The sequence below is a fragment of the Cebus imitator genome, unplaced genomic scaffold (assembly GCF_001604975.1).
Source record: "Cebus imitator isolate Cc_AM_T3 unplaced genomic scaffold, Cebus_imitator-1.0 Scaffold19, whole genome shotgun sequence".
Lineage (NCBI taxonomy): Eukaryota > Metazoa > Chordata > Mammalia > Primates > Cebidae > Cebus > Cebus imitator.
In genome coordinates, this window is record NW_016107334.1 from 9,046,728 (window position 1) to 9,058,266 (window position 11,539).

General features: G+C 36.7%; 1 protein-coding gene across 4 annotated transcripts in view; it reads right to left on the reverse strand.

Annotated features, from left to right (window-relative positions):
• TTC23 (tetratricopeptide repeat domain 23) overlaps window positions 1-11,539 on the reverse strand; it is a 99,462-nt gene that overhangs the window by 52,832 nt on the left and 35,091 nt on the right. The window lies entirely within an intron of this gene.

Genomic DNA, 11,539 nt, shown 5'->3' on the forward strand with positions numbered 1-11,539 from the left:
GGGAGGCCGAGGCGGGTGGATCACGAGGTCAAAAGATCGAGACCATCCCGGTCAACATGGTGAAACCCCGTCTCTATTAAAAATACAAAAAATTAGCTGGGCATAGTAGTGCGTGCCTGTAATCCCAGCTACTCAGGAGGCTGAGGCAGGAGAATTGCCTGAACCCAGGAGGCGGAGGTTGCGGTGAGCCGAGATCACTCCACTGCACTCCAGCCTGGGTAACAAGAGGTGAAACTCTGTCTCAAAAACAAAAACAAAACAAAACAAAACAAAACAAAAGAGATGGGGTCTGGAATCCCCTAGAAGTTGGAGTCCTGGCTTTACCACTGACTACATATATGACCTTCAAGTCACTTGTTTCCTCATTTGTGAATTAAGCATAACAGTGCTCACACTTCTTTGGGTTATTATGAATATTAAATTAATTGATATTCATAAAACACCTGGAATAATCTCTGACACACCGTAAGTGCAATACATAGGTAGGTATTGGTTTAAAAGCTGTAAAATACTTCACAAAACAACAATAGCAACCATCAAGGAAAGGATGCTAAGATGCTGATAACTGATCTGTTGAGAAATCTTAGAAATTTCCCAGTATTGGGGAGGATGTGACGCCCTCTCATTAACCATTGAGGAGAATATAGTTTGGGTATAAACTTTTCTATATCAAAATCATAAACATATATGTACACACACACACAATTTTGCTAATTCCAATTCTAGGAATTTATCTTGAAGAGATACTCTGGCAAGGCAAGAAAATATATATACAAGAACATTTACCTTAGCATTCTCTCTAATGGTGGAAAAGTCCAAAGCACTTAAAATGCACCAGTAGGAGACCATGCAAGCAGGTTACAGGAAGTACATCTATACTGTGGAATGCCATGTAGCCATGAAAATTAGTGCTGATCCGTATGTACTGATACAGAAGTTTACCCATTTTATATACTTCAGTGAAAAGGCAGGCTATAAAATATTCTGTATATCATCTCATGCATGTGAAAATTTTATATCTAATCTGCATGTACATACATGCATAGAAAGATGGCAAAAGGATGGCCATGAAAATGTTAGCAATACTTATCTCTAAGCTGTTACACTGTCATTTTACTTTTCTTGTTTGTGCTTTTCTAAATTTTCTAAATTTTATTCTACGAAAATGTGTCACTTTTATATCATAAAAATGCTAATTTAGAAAATATAAGTAAAGGTGGCAGTGGGAAAATACTTCCATAGCTTCTTAGAATAAGCATCTCTCATATAAAAAATGTATCCCTACATATTTTTCAGCAAACACAACATGCATTTAACAATAATCTTCTCGGCCAGGCATGGTGGCTCACGCCTGTAATCCAAGCACTTTGGAGGCCAAGGCAGGTGGATCACCTGAGGTCGGGAGTTCAAGACCAGCCTGACCAACATGGTGAAACCCCATCTTTAAAAATAAATAAAAAGGAAAATAAAAAATAAAAATAATCTTCTCCAGAATGTTTGTTAAGACTATTAGGAAACTTTTCTTTCATGGAAAAATCTTATGTGCAAAATTTATAATCCCTCCTATGTTGCCGTCCAGAACCTTTAATACCAAAAGGCCTTGTGAGTCCCAAACTGTCCAAGGGAAAACTAAAAGACTACAAAAAATAGGTATTATTTTCAACTCAACCACTGGATATTTTTCACACCTATTTTTGTTCTCCAAAGGAATTAACTAACAGAAGTAAAGATTCTTTTCAGTTCTGTGGTTCAGATGGCCACAGTGGAATCAAATGCAGATTGAAGAGTTTATGAATCTGGATATCTTCTATAATTGTGAAGATGTTTAAAAATACAGGAAAAGTTCAGGGACCAAGGCGGGCTACAGCTTGTAGAAACTCCAATCTGGGAAGGAAAAAGATTAATAGGTGACCCAGTAATACTGGGCATCCTTTCTGATGATGAAGGAGCTTAGAATATAGTGGGTAGTCATTAGTTTTGTAAATATCATACTTTATATTTGCAGAAAAAACCCATTAGAACCTTTGGTGATAAGAGTCTCTGAAACCTATGGTTGGTAAGAAATCATTTAGCCAAAGACTTAGATTCCCTGATAGACAAAACTTAAATATACAAAAATGGGAGTTAGCAAACTACAGTGTGGGAGCCAAATCTGCTGTTTTTCATTTTTGTAAATAAAGTTTTACTGGAAAATGCCATGCCCATTCATTTTCATATCATCCATAGCTGCTTCTGAAATATGACAAGAGTTCATTGGTTACTACAGAGACCATATGGCCTACAACATCTAAAATAGTTATTATCTGGGCTTTTAGGGAAAAAGTTTGCTGACCTCTGGTCTAGAATCTAGAGAAAGTTACATACTTTCTCTAAAACTGAAAATGATTTCAGTTTTTTTCCATTTAATTCAGCCTAGAGAATTCAGACAACACCATGGATATTTGAGAGAAGGAAAAAAATCTTCATCTTTTTCCTGTCTCACGTTCATAAACGACGCAGTGTGCCATGGAAGAAAGAATGGGTCCTTTGTTTCTCAGACTGCCTGTAAAAGTCACAGAAGAGAAATGAAGGAAGTACAAACACCAAGATAATTTCATCTGGGCAACTGCTTTAAAAGAAAGCAGTAAAGTTTAGTAATCAAGCTCATAAATGAGCAAAAAAGAAAACAATAACAAGGTATGTATTCATTGATATATTAAAAATTCCTTCTCTCCTAAGTCACTAATGTGTTTGAGGGTCTGTTAATAGGGCGGGGACCACGGAAAACTTGTAGCCACCTACTATCTCAGTCCAAAGCACGGCATGTCATTCCAAGTTAACACCAGGTCACCTCTTCAGGTCTCAAAAAGTCATCCTTCAAATACCTAACACTCCGAGAAAATGTTATGGAAAAGAAAACAAAAGGAGAGGTAGGAAAATCAATTGCAAGTAAGTGGGAGTAGAAAACCCAAACTGTAGTCTGAACAGTCTTGCCAATAAAACTTGGACAAGCACAAAATGTCTCTGAACCTTGGTTTCATCATCAGAACACACTGGTTGTTGTGAGAATTGAGTAATATGTCCATGAAAGCACTTTGCAGACAGAAGCACACCACACAGATTAGTATTAAATGTCTACACATAGTATCTTTTACTCCTCCTCCTAACCTGCATGCCATATGCAACAGCCTCAGTTTGTTCCCACATTGAAACGGGCTCAATTGGGATCTCAGCTCCACCCCAACAGCAGCCATATAAGAGTTTGGAAAGTCCAAATAATAGGCAATATCATAGAAACTGATTGAAACTATTGTGCAAGTGAGGTGGGGATTTTCTTATCCAATTGAGTTTTTAAAAAAATTTAGAATAATTTATTATAAGGATACATACTCATCACTGAAAGAACAGAAAAATAAAAACAAAATGTATATAAAATGAGATATCTCATACCATGTACACAAAAGTTCCAAGTGGACTGGAGGACAAATTTTTTTTTTTTTTTTTAGATAGAGTCTTGCTCTGTCACCCATGCCGGAGTGCAGTGGTGTGATCTTGGCTCACTGCCTCCTCCGCCTCCCAGGTTCAAGTGATTCTCCTGCCTCAGCCTCCTGAGTAGGTGGGATTACAGGAGCACACCACCACACCTGGCTAATTTTTGTATTTTTAGTAGTGACGGGGTTTCACAATGTTGATCAGGCTAGTCAAGATCTCCTGACCTTGTGATTCACCTGCCTCAGCCTCCCAAAGTGCTGGGGTTACAGGCATTAGCCACCGTGCCTGGCCTAGAGAACAATTTTTTTTTTAATTTATTTTTAATTATTATGGATACATAATTGTACATATGTATGGAGTACATGTAAAATTTTCATATAAGCATACAAAGTTAATGATGGAATCAGGATTATTAGCAGACCCATCCCTCAAGAATTTATCATTTCTTTGTGTTAGGAACATGCCAGTTCCATTCTTTTAGTTTTTTAAAAATAGAAAATAAAATACTGTTAGCTATAGTCAACCTATTGTGCTACCAAACATTAGGTCTTATTCCCACTATTCACCTATATTTTTATACCCAATAACTTTCCCCTCTTCATCTCTCACTCCCTACTACTCTTCAAAGCCTGTAATAACCATCATACTGCTCTCTAACTCCATTAGTTCAATTTTTCTTTTCTTCTGAAAAATATTTTTAGCTCCCACATTTGAGTGAAAATGTGATATTTTCTGTGCCTGGCTTATTTCACTTAACATAATGTCCTCCAGTTCCATCCATTTTGCTGCAAATGACAGGATTTCATCCTTTTTTATGGCTGAGTAATATTTCATTATGTATATCCACCAAATTTTCTTTATCTATTCATGTACTGATTGACACTTAGGTTGAATCCTAAGTTGGCTGTTGTGAATAGTGCTGCAATAAAGATGGGAGTGCAGATACCTCTGATATACCGATTTCCTTTCTTTGGGGTATATATGGGGCAGTGGGATTGCTGGATCATATGGTAGTTCTATTTTTAGTTTTCTGAGAAACTTCCACACTGTTCTCCATAATGGCTGTACTAACTTGCATTCCCACCAACAATGTATGAGTGTCCCCCTTTCTCTACATCCTCAACAGCATCTATTATTGTCTTTTTAATAGAAGGCATTTTAACTGGGGTGTGATAACTCATTGTAGTTTTGATTTGCATTGCTCTGATGATCAGTGATGTTGAATATTTTTCATATACTTGTTGGTCATTTGTACGTCTTCTTTTGAAAAATGTCTATTCAGATCTTTTGTCTATTTTAAAATCAGGTTGTCTTTATCTATTGAGTTGTTTGAGCTCCTTATTTATTCTGGTTGTTAAACCCTTGACAGATGGGTAGTTTGCAAATATTTTCACACATTCTGTGAAATCCATATATTTTGTCATATATGGATTGTTTCTTCACTTTGTTGTTTCCTTTGCTGTGCAGTCTTTTAGCTTGATGTGATCTCATTTGTCCAGTTTTGCTTTGGTTGCCTATGTTTTTGAGGTCTTCCTTAAGAAATCTTTGCCCAGACCAATTTCCTAGAGTGTTTTCTCAATATTGTCTTTCAGTAGTTTCAGAGTTACAGTCTTAGATTTAAGGTTTTGTTGTTGTTGTTATTTTGTTCTTTCAAACAGGTCTTTTTCTGTGGCCTAGCCTGGAGTACAGTGGTGTGATCATGGGTCACTGCAGCCTCAACCTCCTGGGGTCAAGTAATTCTCCCACCTTAGCCCCCAGAATAGCTGGGACTATAGGTGCACACTACCATGCACCTGGCTAATTTTGTTTGTAAAGATGGAGTTTCACCATGTTGCCCATGCTGGTCTTGAACTCCTGGGCTCAAGTGATCTTCCTGCCTTGACCTCCCAAAGTGCTGGGACTACAGGCATGTGCCCCTGTGCCTGGCAAGGTTTAAGTCTTCAATGAATTTTAATTCGATTTTTGCATACAGTGGGAGCTAGGGGTCTAGTTTCATTCTTATGCATATGGATATCCAGTTTTCCCAGCACCATTTGTTGACGACATTATAGTTCTCCCAATGTATGTTCTTGGCACCTTTGTCAAAAATGAGTTGACCGTAAATGCATGGATTTCTGGGTTTTTTTTTTTTTCTGTTCTATTGGTCTATGTGTCTATTTTTATACCAGTATCATGCTGTTTTGATTAGTATAGCTCTGTAGTACAGTGTGAAGTCAGGTAATCTGAGGCCTCCAGCTTTGTTCTTTTTGCTCAGGATTTCTTTGACTATTTTGGGACTTTTGTGGTTCCATATAAACTTTAGGTTTTTTTCTATTTCTATGAAGAATGTAACTGGTATTTTGATAATGAGAGGTGATATTTTGAGAATGTATTAAATCTGTAGATTGCTTTGGGTCCTATGCACATTTCAACAATATTGATCCTTCTAATCCGTGAACATGAAATCTTTTTGTGTGTCCTCCTCATTTTGTATCATCAATGTTTTATAGTTTTCATTGTAGAGATCTTTCACTTCTTTGCTTAAGTTTATTTTTAAGTATTTAATCTTATTTGTTGCTAGGTTTTTTTGTAGCTATTATAAATGGGCTTATTTTCTTGGTTTCTTTTTCAGATTGTTAGCTGTTAGCATACAGAAATGCTATTGACTTTTGTATGCTGATTTTGTATCCTGCAACTTTACTGAATTTGTTGATTAGTTCTCATAGCTTTTGGGCAGAATCTATAGATTTTTATAAATATAAGATCATATCATCTACAAACAAGGATAATTTGAATTCTTTTTTTTAATTTGGATGTCCTTTATTTTTCTTGCCTAATTGCTTGGGCTAGAGCTTTCTGTACTATGTCAAATAAAAATGGTAAAAGTGGGCAGTTTGTCATATATGGCTTTTATTGTGTTGTGGTATATTCATTTAAATCCAGTTTGCTAAGTTTTTATCATGAAGGGATGCTGAATTGTATCGAATGCCTTTTCAGCATCTATTGAAATGATCATATGGTTTTGTCCTTCATCCTGTTGATGTGAGGTATCATATTTATGGATTTATGTATGTTGAACCACGCTTGCATCCCTGGGATGAATTCCACTTGGTCAAGATGAATGAGATTTTTAATGTGTAGTTGAATTTGGTTTGAGGATTTTGCATCCATATCCATCAGAGATATTGACTCGTAGTTTTCTTTTTTGATGTGTCTTTGTCTGGTTTTGGTATTGAGATAATGCTGGCCTCATAGAATGAGTTTGGAAGTACTGCTTCATCCTCAATTTTCTGTAACAGTTTATGTAGGGTTGATATTAGTTCTTCTCAAAATGTGTGCTAGAATTTAGTACTGAAGCCATCAGATTTTGGGCTTTTCTTTGATGGAAGACATTCTATCATTGCTTCTATCTTGTTACTCATTGGTTTATTCAGGTTTCTGACATCTTCACAATTCAATCATAACAGGTTATATATGCCTAGGAATTTATCCATTTCTTCTAGGTTTTCCAATTTATTGCATATAGTTGCCTATAATAGTATCTAATGATCCTCTGAATTTCTGTGGTAGCAGTTGTATTGTCTCCTTTCTTGTCTCTGATTTTATGTATTTGGGTCTTCTCTCTGTTTTTCTTAGTCTGGTAAAGGTTTGTTGATTTCATTTATCTTCAAAAATAAACATTCTGTTATATTGATCTTTTGTATTTTTTTTTCACTCTCAATTTTATTTGTGCTTGGATTTTTATTACTTCTTTTTATATGTTTTGGTATGTTATGTTTCCATTTTCATTTGTTTCAAAAAATTTTTTAATTTCCTTCTTAATTTCTTCATTGACCCAATGGCTGTTTAGGAGTCCTAAGTTTAAAAAACAAAACTTTGATATGTTTGAGAGAAAACATATGGAAAAGTAACCCTGTGACTTTGGGTAGGGAAGGATTTCTTATATATATACAAATAAGAGCAGAAAAGATAGGTAAAATTGGTCATATTAAAAACAAAAACTCCTGTGCATCAAAATTCAAGGCAAACTACATATTTGAAGTATGTACAATATATATAAACAGCAAATAACTTGTTTCCAGAAATATGAAGAATATCTACCAATTTATAAGAAAAATGCAAATAGCTCAATAGCAAATAAGCAAAACGTGGACAGATAATTCACAGAACAGGAATTCCAAATGTCTCGCAAACATATGAAATGATATTTAACCTCCCTATCAGAAAAATGCAGTTAAAGAAAACATAAGGGTTGGGCGAGGTGGCTCACACCTGTAATCCCAGCATTTGGGGAGGCCGAGGCAGGCAGATCACTTGAGGTCAGGAGTTTGAGACCAGTCTGGCCATGGTGAAACCCTGTCTCTACTAAAGTTATAAAAATTAGCTGGGCATGATGGCATGTGCTTACAATCCCAGCTACTCAGGAAGCTGAGGCATGAGAATTGCTTGAACCCGGGAGGTGCAGGTTGCAGTGAGCTGAGATCACGCCACTGCACTCCAGCTTGGATGAGAGAGTGAGACTCTGTCTCAAAATAGATAAATAAGTAAACCATAAGATATAATTTTACATCTATATAATTGAGAACTATAAAAAGCCTGAGGATGTTGAGTAACAAGAATTTACACACCCTGCTGGTGGGAGCATAAATTGTTAGAAAGCGTTTGGTAAAACAAGTAAAACTGAAGATGCAGGTACTTGTCAAGTAAACAATTCCACTCCTGGGACTATACCTCAGAGATAATCTTGCATATGTGCCCAGAGAGACTTGTATAAGAATTTTCAAAGTAGTAGTTATAGTAGTAAAAAACTGAAAACAATTCACATGTTCACCTTCATCAAAATAGACAATTAAATTAGGTGCAAGTCAGACAATTAAACACCATATGGAGGTCTAAAATGAAGAGACTAGAGCTGGATTATATCAATTAGTAGGCCTATATCTCAAAAGTTAAGATGTAATGAGAAAAAAGCAAGTTATAGAAGGAAACATACATATAAAATTAAAAATATGACAAATTAAATTATATACACACACCCACATGCTATACATATACACAGTAAAGGTACAAAAACATTCAGAGGAATGAAAAACACTAAATTTCAGCATAATAATTGCCTATAATGTATGGGAAGAAAATGAGATTGGGAAGAATGCATAACAAGCTTCCTTTTATCAGAAATGAATTTCGTGGGCTTAGCAGTGTGTATACTATTCTTTGCACTACAGAATTTAAACAATACTATACATATATGTGCTTAAAATATGTTATTGAAAAGATGAATACAACACACTATTGCACAAAGAATAAAGCACATCCCTCATACCCCTCACCTCTTAAGGTTGCTGTTGCAGGCTATTTCATGGTCCTGGCACTAACACAGCCAGAAATGGAGGCTATCAAGCTAATGCAACCCATAATGAGCCTTCGGAAGCTCACTGTGAGTACACCATTCACATAAAAGAAAAGGCAAAATAGAAAATAAAATTGCTTTAGTTTTATAATATATTTAATAAAAAAGGAATTGAGAGTACTACATGAAGAAATAACTAAATTACAGTCTTACATCCATCTACAACTTACTTAAAGCATCAGTCAATTTCAGGTAATCTTGTCTTTTTCCATTTTCTCATATGTAATGTCTGGGAGAGCAACATTTTCTCCTTTCCATTTCTATCTACCTGTCAGGGATGCTTTGAGGATTTATTATCTAGTTAACCCACAATGTGCTTGGTAGCTTAAGAAATACACTAGACAGATGAAAAGAGAGAGAATTTTGAATAACAGAATGTGGCAGTATGTTAATTTGGCAGGTGCACAACTTAAACCATGGCATATTTTATTGAATGAAAATATATACACAGTAATTCTACAGAGCACATGAGGAGACACTATCTTATTTCAGACAAGTTTCAGATCTCACAGGGATGGAGACTTGCTTTAACATGCAATAAACAAATGCAATCTCTGGTATTACTAAGGCAAGAGAGTTTCCTTTTAAAAGCTCTAAAATTTGGCAAGAACCGTGAGCACCAGTATAAAGGAAAGTCTTTGTGGGAATATCACTGACCAGAATCTGATGAGAAACTAATCTCAAAACAGGACAAATGGGATTTTCCATAGCCAACATGAGAAAAAAGTTACATCTGGGTCTCTTTTTATCACCTGATACATACAGGTAAAGGCTTTGCTCTGTTGAAAGCACTGTGGGGTTTCCAGTCTACATCAGTCTGAATGCAATCTGTGACATGGTTAGGAGCCTGGGCACTAGCATTGGATAAACAGGGCTCTGCTGTGCCAGTTCCCAGCTTCATCACTTCCTGCCTGTGTGACCTGGGAAGTGACCTCACTTCTCTTAGCCTTAGAAACTACATTTGAACATGGAAATACTAACAGGATCCACTACATAGAGAGGACTAAGGATGAAAGGAGATGACGTCTATAAAGCACTTAGCAAAAGCCTGACACAGAAGGTGGTCAGTAATTGGTAGCTAGTGTGGTTTTAAAAAAAATCATTATTATTATATTTTTGAGAAGGAGTCTCATTCTGTCACCCAGGCTGGAGTTCAGTGGCATGATCTTTGCTCACTGCAAACCTCTGCCTCCTAGTCTCAAGCAGCTCTCCCACCTTAGCATCCAGAATAGCCAGGACTACTAGTGTGTGCCACCATGCCCGGCTAATTTTTTGTATTAGTAATTTTGTATTAGTTGTACTCATTTGAGACAGGGTTTTGCTATGTTGCCCAAGCTGTTTTGCTGGGCTCAAATGGTCCACCTGCCTTGGCCTCCCAAAGTTCTGGGATTATAGGTGTAAGTCACTGTGCCTGGTCTATTACTTGATATATATTATTATACATTGTGTACTTATTTAGAGATATATTATTTTATATTTATGTTATATACTAATAGCATGTTATTTTAAAACATTACTATTCTATTATTTAAATCATTATTCTCATATGTTTAGGCAAAGGTACATTATAAGGGTATAGTGTCAGAGAAAGACAGAAATGCAGTGATCTAAAACCTTAAAGCTTTAGGAGAGTCAAGAAATAGAAAGCAGATAAAGTATATGAAAGTAATCTGTGCCATGTGGTTCTTCTTGGGCTTCCCTACATTAAAAAAAAATTTTTTTTTTAAATCCGAGTTCTATAAGTTAAGAGCATCTCTTCAATCACAGAAATAAAAGATTAGGAAGAATGCCAGAGAAAAGAAGCAATTTCTTTCTTTGTCAAGTAAGCAAAAAGTATTCCAGGCACATAGTGTCCCATGGGAAGAGCTGACAGGAGAAACATCTCTGCTGGAGAAGAGCAGGACGTTCCCAGGGAGCAGGCAAGGGAGAAGCAGGACTTTGAACATATGAGTATTTGTTAGAGCCTTAATGCTCAGAAGACAGAAGCAGAGAAAATGCAACTTAGATATCAAGGACCCTCAGGTGATGATAAGAACCAAAAAAAATTTAAAACACTGAGTCCAGAAAGCAAAAGATAGATGTGGAAATTTCTGACTAGACCAATTTTGGGAGGACTATGGGATCTAAAAGCAAAGGCTATTACTGAAGTATCAAAAATTCCAGTGGGAGGCATTTCTGGAGCAGCTTATGGAACTAAGAAGAACCCCGTCATCTCAACGAGGGGACAGCAGGCAGATATTGTACTCTGTCTCCCTTGCCACATCACTTCTCCATTATCTTCTCCTCTGTCCCAGGAAGTACGAGTTAAGGGAGAAACTTTCCCCATCCCCTTTCCCTTTTGGAAAACTTGTGTTAGAATCACTTTCCAAATCTCATGACTTCAGTGAATCAAGAGAGCACAAGGCAAAGAAACAAAATCAAACTTAAGGAAATAAGCATACGCAGATTGGGCGCAGCACCTTGGGAGGCTGAAGCAGGTAGACCATTTGAGGTCAGGAATTTGAGATCCGCCTGGTCAACATGGTAAAACTCTGTCTCTACTGAAAATACAGAATTAGCTGGGCATGGTGGCACACATCTGTAATCCCAGCTACTCAGGAGGCCGAGGCAGAAGAATCACTTGGAACTGGGAGGTGGAGGTTGCAGTGAGCCGAGATCACGCTACTGCACTCCAGC